The sequence below is a fragment of the Alexandromys fortis genome, unplaced genomic scaffold (genome assembly GCF_014885135.2).
Source record: "Alexandromys fortis isolate MF-2015 unplaced genomic scaffold, M_Fortis_MF-2015_v1.1 scaffold_101, whole genome shotgun sequence".
Classification (NCBI taxonomy): Eukaryota; Metazoa; Chordata; class Mammalia; order Rodentia; family Cricetidae; genus Alexandromys; species Alexandromys fortis.
In genome coordinates this window covers 424,667-440,997 of record NW_026067983.1, presented here as the reverse complement: position 1 = coordinate 440,997, position 16,331 = coordinate 424,667, and the positions used below count along the sequence as shown (strand labels likewise).

The following is a 16,331-nucleotide window of genomic DNA, read 5'->3' as shown; positions in this document are numbered from 1 at the left end:
GCAAGGGATTAAAAGCAAGTTTTAAAAATAAATGAGTAACTTTCCGAATATGAACAAGTCAATAGCTGAGCAAGGGTAAAAGTAAAGCTGACTGTGCTGGAGGATGAGGGGCCGGTGCCGGGGATAGTGCCCTGGCTGGTGCTGGGGCTGGGGCTGGTGTTGGTGCCGGTGCCTGGGACTGGCGTTCTTTGTACTCAGCAGAAATAGGAATTCTTGGTGTAGGAGCAAAAATTTTGAGGACCCCAAACAGAAACCAAAGTTCCATTCCTAGGAAAGTTGGCAGCTGGAAGGAGGTGTGGCATTTCCTAGAAAACTATGCAACAACTGAAGGATGCAAACTGCTTCCACTCGCTCCTCTAAGTCACTCCGTTTCTTACAGTGGCTCGGTGGAAGAGGCTAAGTCGGTGACAACAGCATCTACTGATGGCTGACAGACTGCTTCTTCCTCCTTTGAGCTGACGGATCAGAATTGCTTAATAAGGTGTTAATACGGGTGCTAATAAGGGCTTCTGTGGGCTGGATTGACTTCAGAGTAATTTAGTCTTTGGGGGAATCCCTCCTTCTTATGCACACACACACACACTAAATCACTGAATATATACATATATGTTATAACATATACACAGCATGTGTGTATTGAATATATGTGTGTACATACACAGCACACACACCACCACTTACTGATTATATGCAGATGTGAACACATGCACACAATATGTGCATAGTGAATATATATATGTACATTCACAACACACACAATACATACGCATGCACACATACACACACAGACACACACACACATACTCAGCTCTAGAAAATGGAGGGTGTTCCCAGCTCATGCTGACTCTTTCAGGCATGTGAGGCCAGTTTGATTGGGATAGCTGTGCTGGCAGCGGGCCCTTCCCTGGGACAGATGGGAACATTTTGCTTTATCTCTCAGAACTTTAATGCTTAGCACTAATTCTTTCTTCCTCCAGGCTGCCAACAGATATCCCCTGTGGCATTGTAGTGAAGGGTGTGCACTGGCCAATGGCTTCTGGCATCTTACACCGTGTAGTTTCAAACTCTGCCTTTTCTATGTTTCCGGAAACCATTAGGATCCCTTTAGCCTCAAGAGATGGGTCTGTTTACAGTGGAAACTTGTGCTCCTCTATCCTAAAGCCCAGCACAGTCTAGGAGTTGACTTTCCAAAGCCAAGCTTCGCTTCAGGTCTGTTGGGAGGGAGTCCACATAGCGAGGGCTTTCTTTCCCTCAGAGGCACAGAATCAAGCACACTGAGGTTATCTTCACTGTTAGCTTTGGGGGAATTGTGAGAATGAGAAATATAGACTTTGTTCTTCAGTCATGATGATTTTGAGAAAGCTTCCTGCTGTACTTGGAAAGAAGGAGTATTATGGAATACTGTTTTCCTTTTCTCAGTACCTAACAAGTAGCAAATTGCTTGGCTCATAGTAGACTTAAATATACTATATAGGTTATTAATATATTAGTTACCATAGAATTCAATATATACATCAATGCTATGTACAAATGGTCGCTGAATGAAGCTAGTAAATAGGTTCCAGAAGGTAGGTACGATAGTGACCAGATTGGTCATTGTTGCTGTCCAGCTGGAATCACTGAAGGAAATCCACTTTCTGAGCATGGTCTACAGCAGTGGTTTTTAGCCCTCCTCATTCTGCGACCTTTAATACTGGTCCTCATGTTGTGGTGACCCCAACCATAAAATTACTTCATTGCTTCTTTGTTATTATGCAATTTTGTTATTATGATTTGTAACCTGATAGGCAGGATATCTGTTATGTAACTACCCTCTCCCAAGGGGTTGCAACCCACAGGTTGTGAACTGCTAATGTATAGCATGCTCCCTAGCTGTGGACATGCTCCCCTGGACATTTGAAGTATTGAACACAGGGACAAAAGCCATTAATCTCATGAATATTTCTTTCAGCTTAGCAAAGGAGACAATTAGCAATAACAATATTGAATAAGTAGGTTAACCAGTATATTAGAAAATACATGTTTTAGAAAAAATACAAGAATGAGTATGGTAAGAGAGATACAAAATAAGACAAGGATAATTCAGTTATAAAGATATGCCATTAAAAGTGTCCATTTGTTTGAATTGAGAATTTCTTGAGCAAAGAGATGGGGGAAGGAAGTAGTCAGATGGGTGTTTGGGGGCAATATCTCTGGGAAGAGCAGACAGCGAAAGTAATGGCACACGGGTGATAGTTTTTAATGTGCAAAGCGGTCACAACATAAAATTCCCCATTTACCCATGTGCGCTGTTGATTGACATCTAGTGTGCTCAGAGCTGTCTAAGCATGCCTGCTCTCTGGTTTCACAATATTCCCCCCCCCCCTCTGGTAAACACTAGCTGACTGTGCTTGTCCCTGGGTGTTAGGCCATGCGAGGTTGACAAGGGGGAGGCACTGGGGTGCAGCGTAGTAAACAAAGAGTTCTGTTGTAATAGCTGAGGGGCTGCATTCTGCCACCCAGCTCCCGCCACCGCCTAGCTTTATTCGAAATAACAACACACAAACTGTATTCTTTTAAACACTGCTTGGCCCATTTCTATCTAGCCTCTTCTAGGCTAATTCTCACATATTAATTTAGCCCATTTCTAATCATCTGTGTAGCACCGCTAGGTGCGCTTACCGGGAAGATTCTAGCCTACATCCATCCTGGGTTGGAGCTTCATCACGTGTCTACCTGGGAGAGGGAAGCATGGCCTCTCTGTGCTCACTTCCTCTTTCTCCCAGGATTCTGTTCTGTTTACTCCACCCACCTATGTTCTAACCTATCACGGCAAGCAGTTTCTTTATTTAATTAACCAATGACCTTCCTCCATCAGAGTTCATAGTGGGGAAACTCGGGATTAGCAGGGATGGCAGGAGGGTGCGAGTGTAATCTGGGCAGGAGGACATTTTGCCTAGAAGAAGGTCGCAGTTGGCAAACTGGCTGGAGGAGCTGAAGGCGAGATGTTTGCTGATGGATTACATTTATGGAGACATGAAAGAATATACAGATGGTGCCGTGATTCTGGGAGAAGGAAGACATAGGCGTCAACTGAGAAGGGTTAAAAGTAGAGTATAAGGAATGCACTTTGGAGAGGTTGGGTTTAAAAAGGACATTCATGCAAATGAGACTGAGGAGGTAGTTTGGCGCGTTTGTCTAGAGTGCTGAAATAGAGCTAAGCAAGCATAGCGTGCTGAGTCTTGAGAATGAGGAGGTCCCCACGGGGTGAGTGTGACGAGATGGAGGAGCACCAGTGCTGAAGACGGGCATATTCTTTCCCACAGATACTGGGTATGGAAGACACCAGACATGATGAAACTGAGGGAGGAGGGAGACTATGATTGTGTAGGGTTTGGGAGACCAAGACACCCAAGAGGAGAGACCAGAGGACTGAGTGAAATCCTGCTGAGTAGGCGCTGGTAAAATCAAGCTGGAATGAACCATAAGAAAATTCCCAGCTTTCACACTGGAAGTCAGCAAGAATGATGGGGGATTGGGGATAGCGAATGGAGATGCCTGGGGAGACTCCAGTAGGAAGGCCAATGGCATGGGGCAGTGCTCTTGCTCAGCTCCTCACGGGCGCCTCACCCCTGTACACTTTTAGAACACGAAATCATACAGCTAGTTCTTGCCAGTGAGAACTTTATCAACTTAAAGACTTGGCAAGGTGGTGGTGGTAGCGCATGCCTTTAATCTTAGCACTTGGAAATCAGAGGCAGGTGGCTCTCTGTGAGTTCGAGGCCTGCCTGGTCTACAGGGAGAGTTCCAGGACAGGAACCCCGTCTTGAAAAACAAAATAAAATGAGAAAAGAAATTTGGCCAGTGAGGGATGAGGCTCAGATCCTGGAGGGCCATCTCTTTCTGAATCTTTAATAATATGCTCAAAGTTTTATAAAATTGACAAAAAGCTTCAAGCCCATCTTGTTATTTTTTTCATTTATTTATAGATTAGTTTATAGTACTGTTTCTGTAAAAGCTAAGAAAATTTGGACAGTTTCACTTTTGGAAAAATTTGAAATCGTAAGATTATTTGAGTAGCTTTTACTCTCAGTTTCTTGGAAAAACCAGAAAATTATATGCAATGCTTATTTTAAGGCCTTTACAATGTTTAATTTATTAGGAACATAAAAATGTATTATGTATAGCCTAGCTAATAAAGTTGAGTCTGGAATAATTAAAATTTTAAAATATCATAGATTAAGGAAGTCATTGCAGATTTACTAATTGAATGTACTAATTGATGACTTTAATTTTTTAATCACAAATGGGATTCAAAAGTTGCTGAGGGGAATTAAATTTAACATTTTCCTGTGTTCTAGTACTTGAGAATTAGCAAATGGCTAATAATCACTGATATGAGTGTCTCAGGTAGATTTGGTTTTAACAGTTTTTTTACCCCCTCAACATTGAAATGAGAGAGACAAGGTATCTGAAAACAGAAACAAACAAGAAAATGAAAACCACGTATAATAAAATATCTTTGTATTTTGTCAGTACGACATCCTCTTTTCTTTTCTGTAACGTGTGACTTTATTTTTTTCTGCTATTGAAATAGTTCCTGTTCTCATACAGCATATCCTGATTATAGTTTTCCGTCCCTCTTCTCCTCCCAACTCCTCCCCAGCTCTCCTCCTGCCTGAGTCCACTTCCTTTTTGTCTCTCGTTAGACAAGAATAGGTGTTCAAGAGATAGGAGCAAAGCACAACAAATAAAAAACAATAAGATAAATCAAAATCCGTCACGTAGACGTTGGGCAAGGTGAACTAATACAAGGAAAAGAGCCCTGAGGGCAGTCACATGGATGAGAAACTCACTCGTCCACGAGTCCCCTAAAAGTGCTAAGCTTGAGCTATAAAATTCATGCAGAGGACTCTGGACCCGTGTCGGCCCTGTGCTGGCTGTTTAAATCCTTGTGAGTTCACATGAGCTTTGCCTGGTTGGTTCAGACGGCCTGCTCTCCTGGTGCCCTCCATCCCTCTGGCTCTTACACTCTTTCTGCATCTTCTTCCAGTGGGGTTCCTTGAGGTCTGGGGTGAAGGATTTGTAGTGACATCCTACTTAGAGCTGTGTGTTTCAAGGCCTGTTTCTCCCTGTAATCTCCGGCAGTGCGTCTCTGTATTCGTTCCCAACTGCTGCAGGAGGAAGCTTCTCTGATAGTGACTGGATAAGATCCTGCCTATGAGCATAGCAGAATAGCATTAGACTCTTTATTTATTGATTTATTAGGTTTTTTTTTTTTTTTTTTTTTAGACAGGGTTTCTCTGTAGCTTTGGAGCCTGTCCTAGAACTGGCTCTGTAGACCAGGATGGCTTTGAACTCACAGAGATCGACCTGCCTCTGCCTTCCGAGTGCTGGAATTAAAGGTGTGCGCCACCACCGCCCTGCTTTTATTATTACTTTTTTTCTTTAACCAGTAGTATTTGGTTTTATCCTAGATCTTTGGGCTATCTAGTCTCTGGTTCTTGGCCACCTAGGCAGGGTCAGGTATGGGCTCCAGCTCATGGAGCGGGCCTTAAACCCAGCGAGACATTGGTTAGTTTCTCCCCCAGGCTTTGTGCCACCGTTACTCTAGCAGGTTTCGCCAGCAGGACAGATTGTAGATCGAAGGTTTTGTGGCTGGGTTGGTGTTTCCGTTTCTCTTTTTGTAGCCTGCAGAGTAACGTCCCGGACTATGGTATTTTCATAAGAAGTTCAATATAGCTTTGATGTTTTGTTTTGTTTGTTTTGTTTTGCATTTTTTGGTTCGTTATCACCCACGCTGTGTTCTGGGCATGTGAGTCATGTCTCCTTCCTCTGATCTAGGGCTAGTATGCTATCCCACGCTTTCTTTGATAACTGCTGCACAACCTCAACCACAAAGTAAACCAAGGCGGAAAGATAGAGGAGCAAGCCTCTGACAGGACCACTCGGGAAAAGCCTTCTCACCAGCCTGTGGGGTGGGAGCAGTATTCCACCTGACATGGCCAAGTAGTAGATGCTGTGGTTCACAGAGGAGACTTAGGCTCATTGATCCATTGATGTATTCAGTCACTCAATCAACATTTACTAAAACTGTTTGGACTACTTAGGCAAATCCATAAAGGTAGTCGTTGTTTGGCAGTGATTGAGAGTGGAACTGGAAACTGTTGTATTTTAATCCACTCGGCCTTTGTTCTTCTGGCTGTGACATGTTTGTCTTGTTAGGCTCAGGCTACCCGCTCCTGGTATCACAGGGAAACGTGAAGAAAGTGCTTTTATATTTGCTATTCTAAATTCCATTGGAAAACTCTCAGCCTGTTTTTAGCATTTAGTTTAATTTTTTTCCATTTAAAAATGCTTACTAAACAAGAACGAAGGTTTAAAAGATAGAATGTGGCTTATCATCCTAACAGTTTTCCTAAGTATTTCTAAGTAGATGGTTTTACAAGTAGAAGGTGGTGGAATTAAAGTCCCATCAAGTGAGCAGATCTATCCATGTTTGCTGCCGTCTTCAGTTGCTAACTCATTAAATTTATGCTTCCTTGTTAATGAATAGATTTTTTTTTTTGCCTTTCTGAGAAAGAGAGCCCACTAATTAATTCAGCAAGTGTGTACCTGAGGTTTATAATGCAGACTGAAAATGCTTGTGGATCTTTGTTGCGCGAAGGGGGTTCACTGAGCCATTTTCATTCCTCCAGGTTCTCGACCGTCTTTACTTCCTCCGTTACCCCCTTATCCACCTTCCTTTCCGTCCCTGTTCCTCGTTGTCTCCAGCTTGGCTTTATTGTCCTGTTTTCCCACAGCTGCCTTGCATGCTAGTCATTAAAAACAAATGTCGTGTTACCTCCATAGGGAGGAAATTAGGATGGGATATCATAAATATTTTTAAATAAGCACCTAGTTCATTATGAATCTGCCTGCTAATTTTAAGATTTTACCTGAGCATCCAGAGGAATAAAAAAAATTATTTTCGCTTTTCAAGTAAATAACGATCTAATGGGAGTCATAGGGAGCGTCACATTATTCCTGAGAAATGAACGGAAAAGCTTCTCTTGTAAGATAGAACAGAGCCACAAGTGGGAAGGAATCAGATACTATTAAGATATGTAATTTTAAATAAATAAAATATTTTATTTATGCTTTCAGAATTTTATAGAGATATACGATGTGTTTTAATCATGTCTTCCCCCAGTTGCCCTTCTCACTGCTCTCAGACCCTGTCAACATGTCCCTCTTACCAACTCATGAACTTGAAAAATATTTATGTCAACTACTGAGTCCAGCAAGTGGTACATGAACACGGGGCACCTCTGGAACACGGAAACTTACAAAGAGGCTGTGCCATCAGGAAAAATGCTTCTTCCTCCCCTGGTACCAGTCCAGTCACCTGCCAGTAGCTCCTTGTCTGGGGTGGGGCCTCCTGAGGCCACCCTCACCCATGTTGGAATGTTGGCTGGTTTCATCTTCTGCAGGTAACCACAGATGCTGTGAGTTCATGAGTGTGGGAGCCACGCCATACTTAGAAGACGGCTTTTTACGGCACCTGTCCTCTGGCTCTTCCGTTCTTTTGATGTCTTCTGTGGTGTTCCCTGAGCCTTGACTGGTTTCTGCAGTAGAGTGTTGTTTCTCACCAATCTGCTTCAGATCATGGGGCAAGTGTGGAGACTTCTGACGTCTTCCGCTGAGTGGTTTCACTAACGAGGATGTCAGATCCTTTACATCCAGTCTGCCAACAATGGAGGAACTGCAGAGACCACACAGTGACGTATTTTAGTGAGTACTTGTGGCACTACCTTACACTTTTTTTTTTTTTTTTTTTTTTTTTTTTTTTTTTTGGTTTTTCAAGACAGGGTTTCTCTGTGGTTTTGGAGCCTGTCCTGGAACTAGCTCTGTAGACCAGGCTGGTCTCGAACTCACAGAGATCCACCTGCCTCTGCCTCCCAAGTGCTGGGATTAAAGGCGTGCGCCACCACTGCCCGGCTACCTTACACTTTTTATGAACTCTTTTTTTTTTTAACCTAAATGAATAATGTTAAGAGAGCCAAGAAAATACATTTAGGCCTTTGCTTTAGGGAGGTAAAACAAAGAAGCTTTGGAAACACCGACCACTGCCTTTGCCACAGGGTTCAGATGTGGCGAGTTGGCTAGGGAGCAGTGATCACTGTCTTTACCAGAGTTCAGGTATGGCAAATTGGCTTGGCATTTTCCAGACCTACATATACTCCAGAAGTTTCTAAGCTAACACAATATTCATGGATGAAATAAATAGCAATAAAGACATGAAAGGGAGGACACAATTCCTTAGGGTCAGGTTTGGGAGAGCCTGTTTGTGAAGATATTCCTGGCCTAGGACAGTTCAGACGGGAAGACTGAGGTCTCGTGTGGTTAACTATCGGGATGTCTGTATTAGCAAGCCGTGTTTCCTTGAGCCTTTCATTTATCTTCTAAGATTTGACCGTGCCTGTAAAAGCTTGAACTAAAGCTGATATTTACATTCATCTTGGCTGTGGGGCTAACAAAGTCATAGATGTGGGCTGGTGATTAATTATTTATTGCTGAAGTAATTTTCTCTCAGGCTGGCTGCGTTAAGGAGAAGCAGCTCTCGGGCTACTTCTCTTGCTCACCTATGACTCAGGAGTTTTCACTTGGCAAAGAGCAGCACAGAAAAATTCTCAAATATTGTAAAATCAAGGTTTATCTGAGGTAACCTTTGCTGCTTGTTGGAAGTATGTGGCTGAGTAATAGTTCAAAAATAGCAGGTTATTTTGAGGAAGAACATATGTTCTTTAACAAATAAAATAAGTGTTCTAAGGAGAAATTTTATAGCATATTTAATTGCACATTCAACCTAATTTGAATTCTACAGTTTGGAGCACCCCTCCCTTCTATATAAATTTAAGTGCTTTATTAATTGCAGTACCGTTAAGTCAAGTAGGATTGTGTGGAGTTCCACACTATGAATAGCTCTTACGTGCCTGTGTAGGAAAGCCATGCTGTGGTAATTGAAACGGAGGCACTAACTAAACATCTTATATATGCAAAATGTTTATGAACTATTATGAATACATACTGGTTTATGTATAATTGGACACACATAGACAATGGATAGGATTAAAAGCATCTTGCTTCTTAGGGCAAACAAACAAATGCTTCTCTGTTTGTCTTTTTATAAATTGTTGATGCATGTCTACCAAGAGAGTTAATAATATATTCATTAAATACAGATTTTAAGGCAGAGTCATTTGGGGAAGTAAAAAATAGATATTTTCAAAATATTGACAAAAAGCAGCTCCAATTTCTACCATGCACAGTTTGCTAGTTTTCAGATATCTTATACAAAAGAAGATGTCGTCAAAGCAGTGTTTTGTAAGGGGCATGAGACAGTTGCCAGAGTTTGAATGTGGCAGAATGAGATTTTTTTTTTAGGCCAAGGATTGACAAAGTAACACCTGAACTGATTCTTGGAGGAGGAGTAGAACTTACCAGTGTGGTGCCCATGCGCAGTTCTGTAAGCAGGGAGCAGGGTGTGAAGCAGGACAGAGTATGATCAAGAAGACTTTAGCTTTGCTTAGAGAATTAGATGAATTAAAAACTAGTGATAAAGTATTCGGTGTAGAACACCTATTGTTGACATACAATGGGTAAGTTAAAAAAAAATCCGGCTTTCTGGACACTCTTGTATGAGGATATTTTGTTTATGTTTTAACAAATAAAGCTTGCCTGAAGATCAGAGTGCAGAGCCAAACCACTAGAGGCCAGGGAGTGGTGGCTCATACCTTTAACCCCAGGACTCAGGCCACCCTGGGCTACACTAGATTGAATCTGTCTCAAAAGAGAAATAGAGCTCAAACATGCTCCCAGCCCTTGGGAGTCACAGGCCTTTAGTCCAAGCAGAGGTTTATAAGGCAGGAAGAGACAGGAGCAGGGCAGTCTGAACATTGGTGGTAGTAAGAGCTCTCTAGTGTCTTGGCGGCTTTGCTTTTCTGATCTTCGTCTTTAACCCCAATATCTGTCTCTGGGTTTTCATTATTCGTGCTACACTTCTTGATGAAAGGATGGTGAGTTTTCAGGATTCAGTGACCTTTCTAGAAAACATGAAAAGCACATTTTAAAAAATCTGAGTGGACAGCATGACTGTGGTCAGTGCCCCAGAAATCTTCCTACTCGTTACATGTAGGACATGTAGCACAGATGCTGATTTTCCTTGCCCGGGAAGTTTAGGTTATTTCCTTGGAGCTCTGTTTGGTGTCTGGAATTGCTATACAGTACCACCTTTTGCAGGCTCTTGCACAAAGAGGACAGTGCTTACATAATGATGAAGAGGTAATATTGATGCTGCCTGTGTGACAAGTGTGATGTTAGTGGGATGAAGGACACAGAAAATATAACAGCACTGCATAGCATCTGAGACGTATCAGCTAAATGGCTTAGGAAATACACTTTGTAGTTTCAGGTTGGGATTGGATTTCAGAGGAGCCGATGGGAAAAATGGGAATGGTTAGCCTTGGTCATCATCTTGACACACCTAATGATTGGCCTGGGGGTGTGTCTATGGAGCATTGTCTTCTTGTTAATTGATGTGGGAGGATCCAGTCCCCTGTGAGTGGTACCATCCCTAAGCAAGTGGACCTGGGATGTATAGACAAGTCTGGGGCAGGCCACACTAGCATTTTCCCATTGGTTTATCTTCAAGCTCCTTCTTGAAGCCACTGCTTTGGTTTTACTTGATGGATTGTAACCTGAGAGATGAAATTAGCCCCTCCCTTCTCAGGGTACTTTGGGCAGTGTTTTATTACAGCAGTGGCAACCAAACCAGAACAGCCCCACCCACAACAAACAAGATGATGGAATTGGATGTACTGTCTGGGAGCTAAGGAAGAGCTCTGACCTTTCCAGATAGTATTTCCGGGTATTATTGTGAAACAATTAGTTGCCATCTATAAAAAATGACAGCTATAATTTTTGGAACCCAAATTTTTTAAAAAGTAATTTTTACTCAGTAAACTTAAAGGGTGTCAGGCTTCTGGCTCTTAAAATCTTTCTGCTGCCTTTTCTATGATTTTTGAACTGTAGGTAGGAGTTTTTTTTTACATGGTTGACTTGGAGTTGGTCACCTCACAGTCTTTTATTCTGAACCTTTGGCCAGTTGTGGATCTCTGTAATGTCTCCATCTGATGCCAAAGAAATTTCTTTGATGGAGCATAGAGCTACACTTACTTGTGGCTATAAAATAAGCATTTATAATACCGTTAGAAATTGTACCGATTTAGGCAGAAGGCAGTAGTAGGCTGTTCTTCGCTCAGGTCTGTGATCTATCCAGCCATGGGTAAATAGTTGGCTAGGTTTACAGTATCAGGCATGGATTTCCTCCTTTGAGTATGTCTCAAATTCCAATTAGGCAGCTGTTGGTTACCCATAAGATAAAGTGCCACTATTGCATTATTGGGGGATATTTTGTTGGTCCTGTCATTCAAATGGTTTGTAGCTGGGTTAGGACTACTGATAGACTCTCTAAGCACCTTTAATATTAGGAGAGCTAGTCCTTGGGGAGTAGGAGTCAGGCCAATTCCAGCTCAGTTTCAAGTCCTGTGCACAAAGTGTGGGGTGTCTTTAGCCATAGGGTCTCACCTTCAAGTTCTGGAAGGCAAACAAAGGGCAGTTTCAATGGCCCCAAAATGGAGATTTTCCATTCTCAGCACTGGAATTTTGTGAGATAGTACATAGCTTTTGGGAGAGGCTTCGTCACTTTAGATGGTGAAAGTCAACTTAAAAAGAATATTGATATATTTCTATATATTGCTACTGTGGGGCAATGGTCTTGTACCCTGTGCATATTTGTCACTTGTATTGGTTTAATAAAATGCTGATTGGCCAGTAGTCAGGCAGGAAGTATAGGCAGGGCAACCAGAATAGGAGAATTCTGGGAAGAAGAAAGGCTCAGTCTGCAGTCGTCACCCAGACACAGAGGAAGCAAGATGAGAATGCCTTACTGATATAAGGTACCAAGCCACGTGGCTAACACAGACCAAAAATTTGGGTTAATGTAAGATGTAAGAGTCAGTTAATAAGAAGTCTAAGCTAATAGGCTGAGCAGTTTATAATTAACGTAGGCTTCTGTGTGTTTCTTTAGGTTTGAACAGCTGCAGGACTGGTTGGGACAGAAACCTCTGTCAACATATTGCCTTAATTACTTTTCTATTGCTATGACCAAATACCATGACCAAGTCAACTGATAAAAGAAAACATTTAATTGGGTAACAGAGGTTTAGAGTCCTTAATGGTAGAACATGGAAGCGTGAACAGCTGAGAGCTCACAGCTTGATCCACAGATCAAGGCACTGAGGCACACTGTGGACAGGAGTTTTGGGAAATCCCAAAACTGTGACAAACCTCCTCCTTCTTACACATTAGACAGACCCTTTATTCTTTTGCAGTCCAAGTTCTGTTTCACTTGGACAGGACTTAAATCTGCTAAAATATATTTAAAGACAAAAAACTCAAATGCCAAAGTGCAAGGAAATAAAACCTGGTACGAAGGGTGATAAGGGAGGAGAAAGTCAGATGGATTAAAGATAAGTTTACACGTGACACTGGAGCCCAGATGATGTCACGTTGCATAAGAAAGTCACATGACAAAATCTGAATTTTCTAGCAGTCACACAAAAGAGAGAAATTGCTTTGGTCATTGTTCCCTTGAGTGTGTATTTCAATATGCATATTATAATATATACTGTTTGTTACAGATGTGGAAACTAGCTTAGAGAAAAAAAATAATTGTTGATAATATGTTACAAACTTAGGAACTGATATCAGGGTCTTCCTGACTCATCGTCCAGTTTTGGACTTCTGAAATAATTTCGTGGGGATACAAAGGAGGAAAGTGAGAAGAGTAAGCATTTCCACTCAGTTCAACTGTGATGATATTGTAGGCCTTAGAGCAAGTGCTGTTTTTAGTTGCTGTAATTAAGTAAAAATTAAAATTTTACCAAAATAAAGGGGGTTGCTGGGATCCTAAGCAGCAGTCTTATGCCCTAAAACAAAAACCAACATTTTATTGCTATATGAAGACCAGCTGTTTTTATCCAGGAGTGTTGTATAGAGCTTGATAGAATGACATGGGCAGCACACAGTAGGTCGTCAGTAAATGCTGATGAAAAGGGTTACATGTTTAACATCAAAATTCCATTTAGAGCCTGTTTTTACTGAATTAATAAGGATACAGTCATAATTTTAAATCTTAACTCCTCTAGAAATATTTTGCAATATACTAAACATTCCCCCGATATGTAATCCCTCCACTTGCTCTTCAGCTGTGCCAGACGCAGGTTTTCTCCACACCATAGCCCTGTGTCTTTTTTTCCATTCACACGGTGACTTCAGCCCTTTCGAAGCAATGTCTTGTTTTGCTGCATTCAGCTTATTTATCTCTGCCTGTGTAACGATGGTCAGTATATATCTAAAGGAAGAATGAATGCTGATCAATAGTATAATTAGAAGTCCGATTTCACCTGGCATCCTGCGCATTTTGTCTAGTGGCGCTGGCGGTGGTTTATTTATGGTCGTAAATTGTTAATTGGCGCCATTCTTTGACAAGTAATTGCAACCCAGCTACTGAAGAGGCCAGTGTGCACAGTGTGTTCTGTGTGCAATGGTTTTAGAGTTTTCAAAAACATCATTGTTACGTTCAGTCAGCACCATAGTCTTGGGAGCTTTTATTTTTTTTTCCCACTTTGGAGATAAAGAAACAGAGTTCTAAAGAATTAATCCTTGTGAAGTTGTGGAGCTGGCAAGGGTGGATTTAAGACTTACACTTAGTTTTAAAGTGGTGCTTGCTGCTTGAGAGTAAGAGTAAATGGATTACCAGGAGGAAGTGAGTGAGCGGATCATTTATTCTCACAGAGCATGAATATGCAAAATGACTTGAATTCTGCTCTTGTGTGTGGAAGAGCCTAGGGAGGAAGAGTAGGGCTTACACAGGGGAAGCCATCGAAGCCTGATCGTCATGTCCAGGGACGACAAGGACCTGACGCTCTTAGGCAGCCTGTACCACCCTAGAAGGGGCTGTGCGGCTCTACAGCGTGACGGACCTGTGGGCCTGCGACTTAACACGCTTGTCCTCGCTGGATCCCTTGATCTCTTCTGAAGATAGATCTGCAGGAACCTTTCTCCACATGTTCAGGAACAGTTGCTAATGGACCTCAAGGCTTGGATCCCAGCTCACCTCACTGGCTCAGCATCCTCCAGGGAAAGAATGTGAGTCCACCAACAGTGAGGCTGTACCAATAGGAAGGGGATCCTTTCATCTCACTCTAAAATAAGGTTTGTTTTCTGCATTTGAGATTCAGTGTGGAAGACAGGAGGTGGTAGCATACGCTTTTAATCCCAGCACTCGGGAGGCAGTGACAGGTGGATCTCTGTGAGTTCGAGACCAGCCTGGTCTACAAGCAAAATAAAAGGATTCAGTGTGGAGCAGCAACACAAATGGCTTATGGCATGTGAAGAAATCATACATAGATTTGAATATCTACCATTTCTCAGCATGCCCTCTCACCCATACCAAAAAGAGAAATTCCCTTTTATTTCTCTGTTAGTTATTTTGGTCTTTCTTCAGGACAGGGTTTCTCTGTGTAGCTTTGGAGCCTGTCCTGGAACTAGCTTTTGTAGACCAGGCTGGCCTTGAACTCACAGAGATCCTCCTGCCTCTGCCTCTGGAGTGCTGGGATTAAAGGCGTGCATTACCACTGCCCGGCCTCTATTAGTACTTTTAAGAGCGAATGAAACCAAAGCACACTCCCTTTTGTTTCTGTTGTTCTTGTTTTTCAAACAAATAAGAACACTTATCTTATGTGTGCATTGTAGCGCTTTTAAATTAAAACAGTATGACTAAATGTATATTTTCTTTTAATTTATTTTGACATATTAATTTTTCCATTAATGATAATACACCTAAAATACACCTAAAATTACTATTCAAATTTTTGGACCTAATACAATATCAACACATCTTCTAATATATCCCTCTCTATTTAAAAGCTGACATGAACTCTTTAAACATGAGCAGTGCTAATACCCTCTGTCAATTTAGTCTTTTAAAATTAAAACCAAAACAAAGCAATTATCTGAAAGGGCTTTGTTAAAGCAGCTCGGAGGTTTTGTTATCACATGTAGGAGTAGAAGGAAGTGTGGAAGATTAATTCACATAGAAACATTAATCCCTTTGATACACATTAAGACTTACATTTAATAGCCTAATAAACTCACATTATGTTCAATATGGCCAGTTGTTTTTAGCTTAAGAACATCAACTTTGAATATCTTTGTTCTATATTGCAAATATGTTAAAAATTAAAGGAAACCATTCTAAAAAAATCAATAGGAGAATATGTTCTATTACCAAATCTACTGTATGGATTAAAAAGCATGGAATTATAAAGAATATCAATTATGCAATTTAAAAGGCTAGTAATGAATGAAAGATATGCTTTGTAGGATTAGAGAGGAGACGTGAGGTTACAGCAGGAAAAAGGACAGTGGGCTTTGGGCAAGTGGAAGTTGTTCAGTCTAAACAACAGAGAGGCAGAATAATGAAGTCAGAGTAGAGGCCCAGTGACCCGGGGGCATCTTCAAGTGCAGCATCATGGATGTAATAGACTGTTTAGGACAGGAGAGGGAAAAGAAGCAGGAAAAAATTCTTAAGAAAGCCACTTAACTTTTTTGTTTAGGTTTTAGAGAAAGACTTTTCAGAAAAAAAAGGCTAGTCTTCAACTCCTTACCCTCCCATCTCCCTTCCCCTTCATCTCCTGACTCCTGTCCCCTCTGTTTAACGCCTGACCCTCCAATCCCCCTTCAGATCCTTACCATCTGTCTTTGCCTCCAATGTCCTGGGATGGAAGGCATGTGCCCTCATGCCTGACAAAACCCCTCCCATTTGTGATTATAAGCATTATCCTACATATCCACAAGCTTTCATAATGTTCAATTCAGACACAGTAAAAGAAAACCTAATTATATATATCTTATTCAAATTGATGAAACATAAGAACGAAACAAAAAACTCCAAGCAACAAAATTAAGTGGTTCGTCTCGCTGGCATGCAGAGATATAACTCCTCTCATGCGAGGTTTCCCGGTCAGAGTGACAGCTCACCTCCCTTCCAGAAGCACAGAGCCCAGAAGGCAGTGGGCTTGTGCATTGAAAGTGCCGAAAGATTGTCAACCAAAAGTTCCTTCGAACAAAATACTTCAGAACCAAGGGAAATTAAGATATTATAAGATAAACAACAATGGGGAAAACTTTTAACTAGCTGATCTTTCTACAAGATGTCCTAAAGAAGTCCACCAGGGTTGGATCCA

General features: G+C 41.6%; 1 protein-coding gene across 7 annotated transcripts in view; it reads left to right on the top strand.

Moving 5' to 3' along the window:
- The window catches only part of Hdac9 (histone deacetylase 9), a 511,434-nt gene that overhangs the window by 150,250 nt on the left and 344,853 nt on the right, over nt 1-16,331 (top strand). The window lies entirely within an intron of this gene.